Here is a 5,894-nt window from a genome sequence, read left to right on the forward strand (position 1 = left end):
AAGAAATTTAAAGAGTAGAATTCATGGGTTTCTTGTATTATTTATCTAATGTATTTTTCTCTGCCTCAGGTTATCTTGCGATACCTTCTACAATTTGGCCCACAATAGTACATTGACCAACTCCAGGTCCGATAGAAGCAAACATGACAGCTAGGGGTGGGAATAGGCCAGGCCAGGCTAGGTTTTAATAGGCCTGGGCCTAGCCTACACTGATTTGTATTGGCCTGGGCCTGGCCTGTGGCCTGTCAAAGGTTTTTATTTAGGCCTGGCCTGAGCCTGTTTAAAAGCCTGACCTGTTTAAAAGCCTGTTTAAAAGCCTGTTTAACAATAAACATTTAATATTTTCAGTTTAGACATTAATTTTAGAGTAAAATCCCTATTAAGTCACTCTAACTTAGTATATTTTACAAAGTAGTCACTCTAAATAGGCCGGCCTATCAGGCTTATAAGGCTTTTTAATAGGCCTAAGCCTGACCTGTTTAGTTAAATAGACTTTTAAAAAAGGCCTGGGCCTGGCCTGTTTAGTTAAATAGGCCAGGCCAGACCAGGCTTTATACAGGCCAGGCCCAGGCCCCTGGAGGCCGGCCTGGCCTATTCCCACCCCTAATGACAGCCAACCCGACAACTATAACGGAAGCGATAGAAATCAGTGGATTCATGACTAGTCAATGATATAATCATCTAATGAATTTTGATTTAATCTAGCCTCTATTGTTGATCAAACAAAGAGAATAAGAGAAAGGAGAATTTGATTTTCAGAGTTTTTAGTTTATTTTAAGTGAGAATAATTTTTTATTAAGTTGAAATGGGTTAAAAGGATTATTTTATTAAGCTAAAAAGAACAGTAATATGTCATGTAAGATAAAACCAACGGGAGATAACGTTAAGGACTTTACTAAAAATGAACTAAAAGTTCAATGATTGTATTGTAAGTTTCAAAAGTTAAGTGACTAATAGGGCTGTAAATGAGACGAGATAGATCATGAGCTACTCAAGATCGACTCGGTCAAAGCTCGATAAATATTCGACTTGAATGGACTCGACTCGAGTTTTTAATGAGCCGAAACAAGCTACTTGACACTCAGTTCGAAAAGCTCGTGAGCAGCTCGAAAATATAATATATTAAGATTTTATTTTTTAAAAAAATAAATTATTAATAATATAAACATTAATGTGTTGCTTTTTAAAAAAAATATAGTATATGGTTTTCATGTATTTAATGTTCAAGTTCGAGTTCGAGTTTGATGCTTTAATCAAGGTAAGTTTAAGATTTTTTTTCTTTTCGAGCTTTTACGAGCTTTAGTTCATGATTTCGAGTTCTAGTTGAGCTTAAAAATTTTAAGCTCGCAAGTTTTCGAGTCGAATCGATCTTCATTTCAGAGTTTTCGAGTCGAGTCGAACTCAACAATACTCGAACTCGACTCGGCTCGTTTAAAGCCCTAGTGACTAAAATGCAAATTTACTACAAGTTTGGATCACCATTTATGTAGTTTACCCAAAAAACTATAATGATTAAAAAGGAAATGTCCATTAAATGTGAAAAATAGAAGTTTGAGAGAAAAGCATAAAATATGATTCTTTGATTGAACTGCAATATTCATGATGTGGTCTAAGGTTGCCTTTATTTATCTTTCTTGAACAGAGTTCCCTTCATTTTTGTATTTAAAGCCCTTCCTATCTTTGTCTCTTCAAAAAGGCTTCTACTGATTAGTATGTAAACAAAACTATATTTTTGTGGGGTCTCCTCCTAATTACATTTGTAATTATATATAAACCCTCATTTGTGTTTTAAACGTAGCTTAAATCTTGGATGCCTGAACAAATTCTCCTCCTCTGTTTTTCATGTTAGAGTGAGAAACTTGAGCAATGGTGAAGAAATGGGTTGTTTTCACTTTTGTTTTCTTGCTTCTCTTTAATGGGTTTTCTTCAGTTTCTGCCACCCCACCTGCAAGTAAGTATGATGAAAAGGTTTCATCGTTTCTTTCAGTCTGTTTTTGTTTTAAGTTTTGCTTTGCATTTTATCTCATGCATTTTTTTGGCAGAAATTGTAACTTCAGTCGTCTCAAATGTGGTGTCTGTTCTTGTTAAATGGCTATTGTCACTAAAATCAGAACCCAAAGCTGGTAACTTCACTTCAAATTCCCAATCATTAATCCCAAAGCTGGGATTTTTAGTCTCTCTTGTATGTAATGTAAATATCTGTTTTTTTCTGTTGGCTAGTGGGATTAATGGGATTTGTTTATTCAGCTGTTTCAAGCCGTTCCATGATGAAATTTGAAGGTGGATACACTGTGGAAACAGTTTTTGATGGAAGCAAGCTTGGGATTGAACCATTCTCTGTTGAAGTTTCCCCCAATGGAGACCTCTTGGTGTTGGATGCTGAAAATAGTAACCTTTACAAGATTTCCATGCCACTGTCTAGGTGTAAGTTAATTCTTGAATATACTTCTCTTCTGGGGTTTATGATTTCTGTGCATTGCCAAACCTCACATAGTCACATTCAAATTTCTTTTATTAAAATTGAACAATTGGCTCTTTTGATTAGTTTTGTGCTCTATGAGGCACATAGTTTGGGCTCTTCTCTTGTAAGTTGTCCTTAGATTCTTAACTTATTACTTAATAAAGGTTGTGAATGAGTTTGATTTACTTTTGTTTAGGAGAAGACTCTACTTTAGAATGGATAGTTACATCTTATGGATACTCACTATTGAGTACAAGTAACATATAGGTTAGATCTATTTTTAGATTTAGACTGTTCTTTTTGTTTTTTGTTTTTTTTGTTCAAAGCTCACATTGTCTATTGAACGCTTAAAACTTCTAATTTACACATGTTTCCAGTCTTTTATCTTTCTAGGCCTTCTGTGGAATCACTTTCACTTTTTAAACAACATTTGACTAATATTTGGACACCTTTGAGCTTCTTTATGAAGCACAAGTACTTTGTTGATTTGAACAGTGAGTAGTTCGACTAATATTTCAAATTTACTTTGTGTTCTTAGACTATCAAATGCAGGGATATGCTCTCTGCATTTGATTTTCTTTGATTTCTTCAACCTCATCTTGTTCATTTCTTGGTGTTCGATTAATATTCATATTATGTACATATATATTCCGTTTGCTGATATTGTATGCAACACTACAGATAGCAGACCTAAGCTGCTTGCTGGATCATCGAAGGGTATCGGGGCATGTAGATGGGAAACCACGAGAAGCTAGAATGAATCATCCGAAGGGCTAACAGTGGATGATAGTGGAAATATATACATTTCAGACACGATGAACATGGCTATCAGAAAGATCAGTGAATCAGGGGTTACAACTATAGCTGGAGGAGGAAAATGGAGCCGAGGAGGAGGCCATTTTGATGGTCCGAGTGAAGATGCGAAATTTTCAGATGATTTCGACTTGGTTTACATTAGAAGTAGCTGCTCTCTTTTTGTAATAGATAGAGGAAACCAGGCAATTCGTGAAATCCAACTAAATGACAATGATTGTTCGTATCAGTATGATGGCAGTTTTCATTTAGGTACGTCTCTTTCAAGCTATTCTCGTTCTCATTGACCTTTGAGATCATCAAAATCTTTTAAGATATGGGATGATCGTTGTAGGTATAGCAGTTCTTGTTGCCACTTCCTTCTTCGGTTACATGCTTGCCTTACTACAGCTTAGGGTACAAGCAATGTTCTCATCCCATGATGTAAGTGACCTGATGTTATATGTAAATGGATCGAATGTCGTAGATTTTTAAATTCTCTCCTTTCTCGGATTATAGTGTTTTTTCTCTTCTTTCAAGTTTTTACATGAATGTTAGAACTTGTTCTGATAGGTTTCCAACATTCCGGATTCTGAGTGATATGACGAACAAGTTCCAATCTTTGTAGGACTCGAGAACTCCAATAAAGAGAGGAGCGACGATGGCACCCGTGGCACCGTATCAGAGGCCTCCTAAATCAGTCAGGCCTCCGTTAATTCCTCCAGAAGATGAACCTGAAAAGGTAGAAGAGGGCTTCTTCTGTTCAATAGGTAGGCTCGTCCTCAACGCTGGTTCCTCCGTTGCTGAAATCTTTGGGGGATTATTTTCTGGATTCAGAAGGAAGCCTCAGTACTATCAGTTTCAACATCCGTACCAGCAATCATCCATGCACTCGAGAGGATGGCCTACGCAGGAGAGCTTTGTCATCCCCGATGAAGATGAACCACCATCCTTAGATACTCGAACGCCGACACCGAAGAGAAGTTACCCATTTCCAGCCAAAGAACTGGGAAGGAAACACCATATCAAGCAAAGCAGGCCTCAGTATAACGGATGGGATGCTGATTATCAGCAGCAGCAGCAAATGCAGATGCATCACCCTCAGCAGCAGCAGCAGCCGCAACAGCAGCGCCTGCAGAAGCATTATTCATCAAACCCGCAAACATACTATGAGAAGAACTGCGAGACAAACGAGATTGTTTTCGGGGCAGTTCAAGAACAAGATGGAAGGCGCGAAGCCGTGGTGATAAAGGCCGTAGACTATGGGGATCCAAGTTATAGTCACCACAATCTTCGACCTCGTTTGAATTATATGGGTTACTCCCATGGCTATTGACCATTTGGTCTATTAGCTTTTAATATAATCAAATGAAAGTAAAACAAAGATACTTAAAGTCCATATGCTATGAACATGGGGGAGATGCAAGCTTATGGATGATGAAGGTTTTTACCGTCTTTTTTTTAATGTAATTTTTACTTAGGATATGTTAGTTTCCATGCTTGTTTCACATAAAAGGATGTAAAATATGTTCTTTGTTTGATTTGAAAAATGATTTTTCTTTAATTTTTTTGTCCATTAATACGGGAGGGCAGGTGCGGATATCTCTTTCCCCTTTCTTATACTCACTTAATATTTTTGTACTCACCACCCATGTCGGATACATTTTTTAAATTCACACCTGTTTATGCAGGTACATTCTCAAGTCCACACTTACCCACGTAGAACCCTGTGACCACTAACAAAATGACATGTGACACTTTAAAAAAATATTTTTTTATTCATTTCCCCTTATTTTGACAAAAACATATAACAGAATAAAAAAATAAATATTTTTATAAAATGCCATGTGTCATTTTGTCAGTGGTCAACAGGCTTCCATGTCATTTTTCGTTATGGAAGTGAGTGAACCCGTTAATGACAGAAAACACTATATATGAAATCGAGATTTTAAAACATTATGTATGAAAGTTAAAATTTGATATACTTCATGTATGAATGGATAATTAACCCAATTCATAATGGTCTAAAATTTTTAGAGTGGTCTGTCATCCCTATATATATATATATATGAGTTAGTAGGTTTTTTTGGCCCAACAGGGTAAATTGTTTTATTAATTAGCCTAATAGAGCATTTAGAAGTTTATTTTTGGGATCTACGACATTTGTTATAGTGTTCAAAAAATTCGTCACATCGAGGAGACGAGTTTACCCAAATAATATTTTTTATTCAAACTCATCACATCAAAGTGACGAGTTTTAATAATATATTTTTTATTAAATTTTATCATATAGTGGTAAAAATTTTGAATATTTTTTTTTGAAATTCGTCATCTCGACGTGATTAGTTCCAAGTCACTACAAGTACCGTAAATCCCTAAATAAACTTCTATATAGGACTAATTAATTAAATTGTTTGTCCTATTAAGAAAAAAAATCTGGGTTAGGATCATTGGATCCACATATATATTTTTCCTAGCACAATCTTCAAGGTGGCCCTATTCATGAATGGGCCCTGTGTTCGTCCAAAATTCTTTTTCAAACTCAAGCCGAAATTTAATGCATTTCTATTACAACAACCTTAAATCAATGTAAATATAGTAGAAATATTACATAAAATAGTATAAAATAATATAAGTCGCT

At 35.7% G+C, this 5,894-nt stretch overlaps 1 pseudogene; it reads left to right on the plus strand.

Moving 5' to 3' along the window:
* The first annotated feature begins 1,821 nt into the window (after positions 1–1,821).
* Positions 1,822–4,796, plus strand: LOC120144419 (annotated as a pseudogene).
* The last annotated feature ends 1,098 nt before the right edge of the window (positions 4,797–5,894 follow it).

The sequence above is a fragment of the Hibiscus syriacus genome, unplaced genomic scaffold (assembly GCF_006381635.1).
Source record: "Hibiscus syriacus cultivar Baekdansim isolate YM2019G1 unplaced genomic scaffold, ASM638163v2 tig00110889_pilon, whole genome shotgun sequence".
Classification (NCBI taxonomy): Eukaryota; Viridiplantae; Streptophyta; class Magnoliopsida; order Malvales; family Malvaceae; genus Hibiscus; species Hibiscus syriacus.